General features: G+C 46.1%; 1 protein-coding gene across 9 annotated transcripts in view; it reads right to left on the reverse strand.

The window, feature by feature from the left end:
- The window catches only part of LARS2 (leucyl-tRNA synthetase 2, mitochondrial), a 181,824-nt gene extending 172,289 nt beyond the window's left edge, over window positions 1-9,535 (reverse strand). For 2 of the 9 annotated variants that reach the window (XR_008297170.1, XM_053219546.1), the window contains exon 1: window positions 9,441-9,529. The gene's annotated coding sequence lies outside the window, so the exon portion shown is untranslated. Of the gene's footprint in view, window positions 1-9,440 lie in introns of all 9 variants that reach the window. The other 7 variants (XR_008297173.1, XR_008297171.1, XR_008297172.1 and 4 more) reach the window with 6 other exon arrangements.
- Window positions 9,536-11,574: the final 2,039 nt, after the last annotated feature.

The raw sequence follows: 11,574 nt of genomic DNA on the forward strand, positions 1-11,574 counted from the left end.
CTGGGTGGCTCAGTCGGTTGAACGTCCAACTTCAGCTCAGGTCATTATCTCATGGTTCGTGAGTTCGGGCCCCACATGGGGCTCTGTGCTGGCAGTGTGGAGCCTGCTTGGGATTCTCTCTCTCTCTCTCTCTCTCTCTCTCTCTCTCTCTCTCTCTCTTCCCTTCCCTGCTCTAGCTCTCTCTCTCTCAAAAATAAACTTGAAAAAAATAACAAAATCGGCAAGTATAGTCAATCCTCATTATTCACAGAGTCCATATTTGTGAATCTATCTCCTCCCTAAAATCTATGTGTAACATAAAATCTATGTGTAATCAGTACTCACGGTGCTTTTGTGTTATTCACAGACATACTCAGAGGTGTGAAAAATTTGAGTGCCCCCCTCCCAATCCCATGCACGTTCCCAGCTGAGGTGGATCAAGGTGACAATCTACCTCCCTGCTTCAGCTCTTGTCCTACAAAGAGGGCCCTTTTCCCAGGATGTTACGTGCCATGATTTTTGCATTTTTGTGCTCTTCGCTGGTGAGTTCACTGTCTCCAATAGCTCTGGACAGTAAGTGCTAAAGTGCTGGCTAGTGTCCCCGAGCACAATAAAGCTGGGATGTGTGTCTCATGGACAAAGTACGTGTGTGAGGCAACTTTCCTTCGGGCCCTAATTACAGGGCTGTGGGCCGTGAGTTCAGCGTCAATGAATCAACAACGTATATGAAACAGGGTGTCACTAAGCAGAAACCCACACACGAGAAATTGATCAGCTGACAAAAACTCGAGGACCAGAGGCTTTCAGGAACCTAACCCTGTATTTTCCTTAGGAGCAAAACTTCAGTCTTGGCCCATACAGTGCTCGGGTGACTTCTTAGAACAAAATTACCGTGAACGACATGAGTCCACTGTAGATGGAGAGCAAATGGGAGCGGCCTGGCCTTTGTGACGTCATAGTGAGTGGTCAAGAGCACGTGCCAGGGGCGGACACAGCCCGGCTTTGAACCTCAGCTCTGCGCTGCTTTCAAGATGAAGGACTGTGGGCGAGCTCCTCAGCCCCCCTGAGCCTCAGCTGCTCAGTCTGTAAAATGAGGATTATTGTGCCCACCTGTTAGGTTGCTCGGAGGATGAAAAATCTTTTAATGAGATTATTATGTAAAGTGCTTTGCCAAGTTCCAGACAGAGTATACAATCAACAAATGGCATTTGTTACTTTTATTGACTGTAAGGAGTTGGTCTATGCACACTGCTAAGTGCCAAGATAGTACAGGAAAGAAATAGATCTCCTGTCTATTACGGGCCCCCTTCAGGCGAGGAGGAAATGGCATGGAATGCGTGTGCACCGGTGATATTGCCACCAGAGAGCAAGCTCCTTGAGGACCAGAACTGAATCTTTAAAAAAAATAAAAATTGTTTTTGTTTTATTTATTGGAGAGAGAGAGACAGAGTAGGAGTGGAGGAGGAGCAGAGAGGGAGACACAGAATCCAAAGCAGGCTCCAGGCTCCGAGCTGTCAGCACAGAGCCCAAGGCGGGGCTCGAACTCGTGAACTGTGAGATCACAACCTGAACCGACGTCAGGAGCTTATCCAACTGAGGCACCCAGGCACCCCAGGACCGGAACTGAAGCTTGCGCACACCCTCAGTGACACCTTGCCAAAGGAATAAGCTCAGGAGGGAGGCAGATCCGGGGTAGCATTGTAGTGTAGTCACTCGCTGGCTGTGCGACCTTGGACAGATCCCCTACCCTTGCTTTTCCCGCCTTCAACAATAATGGCATTGGCTTTGCCCAGATGGTGTCACTATTAAGTACAACAACCCACGTAAAATGCCTCCCTTGGTGCCTGGCACATGGGGCTTTGGGTAAATGTTTTAGTTTCCTGGCCCTGCTGAGGCCAGCCGGCTTCCTTGATTATATCTCAGCTCATCCACTGACCCCTCACACCCTCGTCCTTGGCTCTAAATTCCCACTTTTCCTTGTTATAGTCACAGCTGAGCCTAGTCCCCCATCTGTATTGCAAAACCCCATTGCAGCGGTCCCTACATCTCTCACCAAAGTCCCCCTCATCATTTTAACAAGTGTCATGGATAATTCTTTAACAGTTCTTGCTGAGCTGAATGAAAGTCAAACGTAGCACTGAGGGGCCAAAGAACTCATGATAATCTTTCCAGAACCAGCACCAGAGAGGTCAGGAACTAAGAAACTGAGAAAATAGGAAACTAGGAAACTAAGATCAGATGTCTTTCTGAAGGTTGCCACAAAGCAGTCTTGACCTTGAGGGGCCTGGAGTAAAATCAACGTTTTCCTAGGTGCTTGATATTAAACAGCACCCATTTTGGTCATCCCTTCCAGGGTACATAGTCTGCTGAAAGTGACCTCTTTTGTTGACTTTTTAAATTTGGGGTTTCCCCCCATCAAAAAAGTGCCATTTATAATAGTGCTTGTGTGTTCATGAGAAAACCCATTTGGAGTGACTCACGCCACAATTATACTTGGACACAGAAGCAGACCTTGGGATTAAGTCTTTAATCTGTTCATTACAGGGGAGACAAAGAGTCCTTTCCGTTGCTGCAAATCTTCTTAGGCCTTGTGATTGCTTCTAGAAAAAGATAATCCTATTTGAAGAAATACTGAATGTATAAAACAGTACAGATGGTCCCTGACATACGATGGTTCTACTTATGATTTTTTGACTTGACAATGGTGAGAAAGTGATATGCATTCAGTAGAAAGTGTACTTTGAATTTTGAATGTTGATATTTTCCCGGGCTAGTGCTATGCAGTCTGGTCCTCTCACAGGATGCCGGGCAGGTGCAGTGACCACAGCTCCCAGTCAGCCCCGAGGTCATGAGGGTGAACAACCACCACACTGACAACCATCCTGCACCCCTACAACCTTCCCGTTTTTCACTTTCGGGACAGTATTCAATAAATCACATGAGCTATTCAGCACTATATAATCAAGTAGACTGTAGGCTCATGTAAGTGTTCTGAGCATGTTTAAATTCGGCCAGCCTAAGCTGTGGTGTTCAGTGGGTTAGGTGTACTACGTGCATTTCTGACTTGGGGCGCCCGGGTGGCTCAGGTGGTCAAGCGTCCGACTTTGGCTCAGGTCATGATCTCACAGATCGTGGGTTGGAGCCCCGTGTAGAGCCTGGAGCCTGCTTCACATTCTGTGTGTCTCTCTCTCCCTGCCCCTCCCCTACTTGTGCTTTTGTGCGCTCTCTCAAAAATAAATAAACAAACATTGAAAAATATTTAAAAAAATAAATAAATGCATTTTTCGACTTACAACATTTTCAACATGTGATGGGTTTCTTGAGACATAACCCCATAGTAAGTCCAGGAAGATCTGTACTGAATTTAATTTGCCTGGAATATACTCGAATTTGTTATTGCTGGTCTAAGAGTGGGCTATAGGGGACATGGATTTATTTGCAAATGCATGAAATGTATCTTGCCCATCTTTTGGTGGTTTCTGCAATTTTAATAAATAAATGTTAATAAGCTCTAGCACCTACACCTCTGGCTTCAATTTGGCCTTTAGTCATACCATCTTTTGGCATCTCTTGCATTCTTGTACAATTAACTAGCCCTTGAATTTATGTGCCTATGTCTTTTCCTCCCAAGTAGACAATAAATTAACTAAGCCAACAATCATACTCCTCTGATCGTTGATCAGCAATATAGTTTTATACACAGAGAACACAAGTTGTGTGTTACTCCCTAAGGTCCAGCTTAGTGTTTTACAGCCCAAGTTACACAGCAGACAAATAAGAGACAGTATAGGCCTCAGTTTCCCACTCTGCCCAATTTACGGGGTGTAGAGATCTTGTACATAAAGAATTAACAAGTGTCGCGCACATGCAGGGAGCCCGGGAACTGGTGGGCTGATATTAATGGTAACAACAATGCAGTTGCCCTCAATGGCCTGTAGTGGCTAGCAGGATTTGCTGACACGTCCTTCATCTCAAGTGGCTTCCCAATGGCTGCTGACAAACACACCCCAAGTAGAGAGGGTGGCAAACATATCTATCCTTGTCCTACTAGTCACCTTTCAGACCAAGCAGAATATGTGTCTGAGAAGCACCTAGAGTCCCTCCTTTCTAGCACCCTCTCTCCTCCCTCCTCATTCCGTGTAGACTTTTTTTACCCTTTGTGACCCTCCACCCACCCACAGAGTTTCTAAATCTACACGACAAACCACCCTTTCTCTCCCTAAGACTGACTGCCTTTTGTGGCAGAGTTTCATGTTCTTCTACTGAACGACCTCTCTCCTAGCAGGGTGGAAGATAAGAATGATAAAGGGAGATGAGGGACTGAAAATCCCGTTTGGCAAAACAACAACAACAAAATCACCACCACCATAAGCATCACCAACAGCACCATCATCCATCACCATCAGCATCACCATTACCATCAGCATCAACATCACCATCGGCCACCCATCACCACACCATCACCATGATCATCATCAATGAGCATCACCATCACCATCACCAGCAGCAGCAGCAGCATCTGAATTCTCTACCTGGAGCCCAGGGTGAAAGGAGGGCAGGGGGAAAGAAAGAGAAGCTCAGCCATGTTCAAGTGCTTGACAAGAGGCACAGAAGGAAGAGGAGAAGCAGAAGAAGACCAGAAGGAGAAAGAGGAGGAGAAGACTGAGGAGAAGGATGAGAAGGAGAAGAATGTAGAAGAGGAAGAGAGAGTGGTCTTGGGATGCGGCAGGCAATGAGATATTTATCATCCCTGGCCCTCAGCCCCAGGTAGGGAAATGCCGTTCTCTTGGGCACAAAGGGTTGAAAAGACAGGATGACCACCAAGATGTGGTTTATCAGCCAACCGGACTGTTCTGTAGCTGTTTAAATCTTGACCACCCTGGCCCCAGAAAGAGGAGGAGGATGCTAAGAGCTCTCAATTACAGGATCCTTGTTACTGGCCTGGTACTGCACCAAGCTGGGTGGCCGAAAGCAAACCATTTCACCTCTCTAATCTCCAGCTTTTTCATCTGTCAAGGGGGACAGGTGTGTGGCACCTTCCTCACAGATCTGTTGTAAGGACTGAACGAGAGAATGCATGGAAAGCCGTTGGCACAAGGTAATGGCAGCCCTTAGTACTGTATGTGAGGCTGCCCCTCCCAGGAGCTCAGGGCGGGGCAGGCAAGGCAACGTGGCCAGTGTGTAGATCCAGTAAAGGTGTAGGCTGCTTAGTACTGACAAATCGCAAAGAAGTATGTTTCCAATACTTTTCCCCTGGCTCAGTCCCCACATCATCCAGAAGGTATGAGACAGGGTTAGCTGAACCTCTGCTTGTCAAACATGTATGTGCGTATGGATCACCCAGGGATCAGAAAGTTTGGGGTGGGCCTGAGATGTTGCATCTCTAGCAGGCTCCCGGGAGATGCTGATGCTGTCAGCCCATGGCCTGCCCTGTGAGCACCAAGAGCTAACTGATATCTCTGGTGTAACACAGTCAGTTATAACATCAGAGCGATACAGAAGTAAAGACAAGAAACATGGCCACTGATACGCTTCCCAATACTTGCTTATTTTGTCAAATTTGGGAGCAAACGTCCACCTGAACGAGTGGGAAGCTTGCATAATAATACCTTAAGAAGAAGAAAGGAAGGGAGGGAGGAGGGAGGAAGGACACAAGGCAAGAAAGAAGGGAGAGGGGAGGGAGGGAGGAAAGAAGTGAAATGAAACGAAAACAAATGGCTTCTAAGGCCATACCGTAAGAGACAAGCTAATAGATTTTGCCAAATAGAAATTGGTCCTATTGGACTTACTTATAAATACATTTAAATTACATGAAATCAGCCAGCTGTTCATCAAACGGAGGTTGCCAAAGTGCTTGGGAAAGATTTTTTAAAGAATGTTAACAGCTCTCCACCTGAGTCTTGCTTACATGTTAAATTTGCTTAGCAGATCCGAAGGCAAAGACAAATCCCTCTCAAAATAACCAAGTTTCCTTCTGAATCGAACTAACCACACATGAACAATTCAATTCAACCCATCAATGCCTGAACAGCTTGTGCATACCAAGCACCATCTTCTGTCCTGCAGATAAGGAGAGAAAAAGACACTGGGAGCCTGGGTGGCTCCGTCAGTTAAGTGTCTGACTTCAGCTCAGGTCATGATCTCATGGTTCGTGGGTATGAGCCCAACGTTGGGCTCTGTGCTGACAGCTCAGAGCCTGGAGCCTGTTTCAGATTCTGTGTCTCCCTCTCTCTCTGCCCCTCCCCTGCTCGTGCTCTCTCTCTCTCAAAAATAAACATTAAAAAAATTTTTTTAAAGACACTAAACGCACATTCTCAAGAGCTCAGGGGTAATGGTGGAGACAGACAATTGAACCCTCCCCCTTCCCCTTAATCTGTGATGGCAGTAAGAATGGGGACTAAGGGGGTGCCTGGCTGGCTCAGTCGATGGAGCGTGCAATTCTTGATCTCGGAGTTGTGAGTTCAAGCCCCATGTTGGGTATAGAGATTACTTAAAAATAAAATCTTAAAAAAAAAGAATAGGGAGTATGGAACACATAGAGGATGGACATTTCCTTCAGCCTGGAGAGGAAGGAGAGTACAGGAAATAGAGATAGATCGGGGAAGACATCCTGGAGGAAGTGATTTGAGTGCCGTCTTGCTTGTGTGGTTGTAAAACAATCTTCTGGATGTCCATTCTTCACATTCTCAAAACTACATCTAGGAAGATGCAGGGCAAGAAAAGCAATTTCTGAAGTCCTCTGGCCTCCATGGTCAGGAACAGCTAGCTGCCTGGGAAGTCTTCAGTTCCTGGACTCTTTTGCCAACTCCTACCTCCCAAGGCCAGTAGGGGGCAGAGCCAGTAGCCCTGAGTGGAAAGAAGTCTCCAGGAATTGCCTTGAAATTACACTAATGTATTCATTAGCATCTCATTAGCATCCTTTGACAACAGTAAATAATTCATTGGTTCTGCTCTAGAATATCTAACGGAGTGGTCCAAACTCCTTTGCAGAAGGGGCAGGCCTAAGGAGCTGGGGGGAGGGCTGAACTGGGGCAGCAGCTCTCACACTGAGAAGTCTTCCTTCATGGGCCCACAGTGTCGCTCTGATGGAAGAGAACAAAGCAACACATCACTTTCCCTTCACCTGAGAAGACCCCCTTTTTCTCCCATAAATGAGACCCTCTGAAAGAAGGGGAAACTGACCAGGGTGACCCACTTTGAAAACAGAATAAAGATTTGCTGTCAGAAAGCTCACAACAAGCCCACATCAGCCTCCCCCCAGGCTACAGAGGTGCTATACAGAGAAAGATCCATCCCAAATTACCAGAAGTTCTACGATGCAGAGACCTTACAGCATCATTTGGCAAAGGGTTTCCCCAAAACTTATTGACCGTGGAACCATTATTTTAATTGCAGAGGACTTATTAATATTCATCAAATACTAGTGTTCCATGGAGCTGAGATGCAGTTTGAGTCCAAAGGCTGTCTGTTGGCAGAAGTCCTTCTCACTCAGGGAGGTCAGTCTTTGTTCTATAAAGGCCTTCAACTGATTGGACGAGACCCACCCACATCACAGAGGGGAATCTGCTTTAGTGAAAGTCCATTGATTTAATTGTTGATTTCAACCATAAAGCACTTTCACAGAAACATCCAGAATAACGTCTGACCAAATACCTGGGCACCATGACCCAACCAAGTTGACACATAACATTAACCAACACAGTGCCCGATTTGGTGTCATGTCACTCCATATGGTGTCGGCTAAGGAGCTCGCCTGGGGCTGGAGGAACCAAACCTTCCTAGATGACTCATTCACACAGCGGCGAGTCATTGCTGGCTGTGGGCTGGGAGCTCGGCTGGGCTGTTGGGGTGGAGATGGGGGACCGGGTTTCTCTCTCCACGGGCTTCTCCATGAGGCTGGAAGCCCATCTTCTCCCTCCAGCAAGATGACTGACTTCGAAAGCAGGCGTTCTAGGACACGTTAAACTCCACCCTCCAATTATCATTTTTTCCCCATGCAAAATACCTTCACCCCTGCAACTCACATCCCTTTACCACACCTGGCGCAAGGACCAGGGTCTCATCAGCCAAATAACGTTCAAGTGTGGATGAGGCTTGTCAGGTCCAGTTCAAAGATAGCGACAAAACATTCCACCCATGGGGAAGTGGGGTGGATGTCCCCTCCCTGGGAATCTGGGGCTGGGGAGCTCCATTGACCTTGTTGGTAAACAGAAGATGGCAAAACAATGCCATGGTGGCTGCTAGGCCTGGGCCTTAAAGAGACTGGTGCTTTCTGCTTTCTGCCTCTTGGAACACTTGCTCTGGGCCCAAAGCCATTGTGAAGTCCAACACCCCTGAGACCCCAATGCTAGAGCAGCCACAGATAGATAGATGTTCCAGTCTGTAGTGACTACTGAGCCCAGCCTTCCAGCCACCCCCAATGACGCCATCTTGGGCCCTCCAGATTAGCCGGAACACCAGATGTATGGCACTGAGTAACCTTCGTGGGCACCCCGAGGAATAGGTCTGCCCAGATTCCTGACCCACAGAATCATATATTAAAAAAATTGTTGTTTTAAGCCACAGCAATAGATAATAGGAACAAATGGCATTTTGACATCTTTTTTAGTTCAGAAGTTGATAAATTCTTTGTGTTTCATCACAGGAATCCCTTTTCTAATAAAATTTCACACAGAACCCTAATATGTAAAGAGGTATGAGGGAGCTACTTGAAGGAAGGATGGGGGTCTCGAACTCTCCATGATTTAAACTCCCTTGGCGCACCTGGGTGGCTCATTCGGTTAAGCATCGGACTTTAGCTCAGGTCACGATCTCGCTGTTCATGAGTTCGAGCCCCGGGTCAGGCTCTGTGCTGACAGCTCCGAGCCTGGAGCTTGCTTCTGATTCTGTGTCTCCCTCTCTCTCTGCCGCTCCCCCACTCATTCTCTCTCTCTCTCTCTCTCTCTCTCTCTCTCTCTCTCTCTGTCTCTTTCTCTCTCTCTCTCCCCTCCCTCTCCCTCTCTCTCTTTCAAAAATAAATAAAACATAAAATAATAAATAAATAAATAAACAAACAAACAAATAAATAAATAAATATAAAATAAACTCCCTCAATCCTCTTATCTCTGCCCCCTGGCTAAAGCACCTCTGGAAACACATAGAGACCTGAGAACACAATCAAAGACTGCAAATCTAGTCCTCTTTATTCTATAAAGACTGTATTTGAGGTTCAAGGGCTAAATGGTTTGCTTTACGTAAGCACGTCTCAAAATGCGGTCCCCAGATCACGAGCATCAACACCATCTGGAAATTTATGAGAAATGCAAATTGTCCAGCCATACCCCACATCTACCAAATCAGAAACGGGGGTGGGGGCCCAGCACCCTGTGCTTTAACAAGCCCTGTCGGGGATTCCTTCCACAAGCTCCAGTGTGAGAACCACTGCTCTGTACCACAGGGTGAGGTAATTACCAAGCACGTACCTTGACTTGATCAGATCTGGGTTTGAATTCCTGAACACTTCTTAGCTCGGTGATTTTCGGCAAGTTACTGACTGTCTCAGCCTCAGGTTCCCTCTCTGGAAAGAGAAGAGAGTAGTAACTACTGGTTAGGACCATCCCTCTGATGGTCCCAACCTTCTTGGGTGCTGGAAACAAAGAGAGGGCTCTAAGGTCCAGGTTGATGTGGTAACTGAGGCCATCTGGAAGAGGGAATGGTGGCCATTTCCCGAGTTGGGGTCATAGGTTTTCTTCTAAGCATCCTTGACTAGTTCTGAGAGCAGGAGAGACAATGAGGATACACAACCACTGGGATTTAATTTACACTGACCAGCTTCACCAGAATTTCAGAGAAGCCTCAGTGTCCAGCCCACAGGCTCAAGTCTGCCACTGCCATGCCCCTGTCTGCAGCCCCAGCCCAAGAGCCCTGTGCCTCTCCTGGGCTCCCCCTGGACCTGCCCGCATGATGAAGCAAGCCAGATCACAGTTGGTTCCGCCTCTAATGACTTAATCTGCCTATTTTTTCCTTCTTTCTCGCAATAATGTCAATACCAGAAGGAGGAGGTTGTCAGGGCAACCCGGAGTGGAGGTGGGAAGTCCATCCTTGACCTAAACCTTAAGTCTGTTTGGTTAAACACCCACTGAGTTCTTGGCTGCCTGGTCTCCTAGTAGCAAGAATGTAAAAATTCGACGTTTTCTGTTTTTCTCCTTTTTTTCTCTCCCTGTAATAATCTCTGTCTCTCCCCCACCTCTCTCTCTCTCTCTCTCTCTGTCTGTCTCTCTCTCTCTACCCCTCTCCTCTCTCTGCAGAGTCGGCCTGACCTGTGTGCATTCTCCTGAATTTATTGGCTTTACCTCCTTCTGTTTCTACGAACCAATATTGATACCTTTTTCTCCCTGACTTCATAGATCGAGACCCTCTGATACCCTGTCTGATCAGTATTGCTCACCCTACCCCACCCAGGGGCAGGAATTAGATGAGGCAGAGCACCAGGAGGGCCTGGGAGCAGGTGGCAGACACAGAAGTCAGGGCTGGTAGTGTTACTGTTTTATTAATTCCCGTCTTCCTGGCCTGTATTTTCTCCATTACAAAACGAACATGTTGGTCTCAGAGTTGCCATAATTGTGTTATGATACCATTTAAAATGATAAGGAAGAAGTCTGGAGAGAAAAAAAAATAGAATACAGAGATTATGTCTAAGGGATGAGATAACGATTTTTATATTTTTCTGTACTTCCTGAACTTTTTTTTTACAATGAGCATATATTACTATTTTTAACTTTCTTTTTGAAATAATTATAGATTTATAGGACGTTGCAAAAATAGTACAGAAAGGTCCCATGTACCCTCCACCCAGGCATGTATTACTTTTATAATAAAAAATAGAGATTTTTAAAAATTATCCCATATATATAAGAACCAACTTAAGAGCTCCCAATGGCCAGAGCGTCTGGGTGGCTCAGTCAATTAAACATCCAACTCTTGATTTCAGCTCAGATCATGATCTCATGGTTTGTGAGATCAAGCCCTGCATTGGGCTCTGTACTGTCAGCAAGGAGCCAATTTGGGATTCTGTCTCTCCCTCTCCATTGCCCCTCCCCTGCTCATGCTCTCTCTCCCTCTTTCTCTCTCTCTCTCTCAAAATAAATAAATAAACTTTTAAAAAACAAATAATTCCTGGGGCACCTGGGTGGCTCAGTCAGTTGAGCATCTGATTTCGGCTCAGGTCATAATCTCCCGGTTTGTGAGTTCGAGCCCCGTGTTGGGCTCTGTGCTGACAGCTCAGAGCCTGGAATATGCTTTGGATTCTATGTCTCCCTCTCTGTCTGTCCCTCCCCTAATTGCATTCTGTCTCTCTCTCTCTCTAAAAAATAAATAAACATTAAAAAATTTTTTTTAAAACAAAGAGTTCCCAATGGCCAAATCTGAGATAATTTGAGCAACGAATAATCATAGTAATGAATTATAACCCATAGGAAAAAAGAAAACACCCACAAGTCCACACTGATTAAGTAAATATCTGAATAAATAAATAGGAAGGGACAGTTCTACTTCAGGGCAGAATTTCAATTAATAAATGTAGAAGGAATGACAGAAACAGGAAACCAAGAGGCAAAC

The sequence above is a fragment of the Acinonyx jubatus genome, chromosome A2 (genome assembly GCF_027475565.1).
Source record: "Acinonyx jubatus isolate Ajub_Pintada_27869175 chromosome A2, VMU_Ajub_asm_v1.0, whole genome shotgun sequence".
Taxonomy (NCBI): domain Eukaryota; kingdom Metazoa; phylum Chordata; class Mammalia; order Carnivora; family Felidae; genus Acinonyx; species Acinonyx jubatus.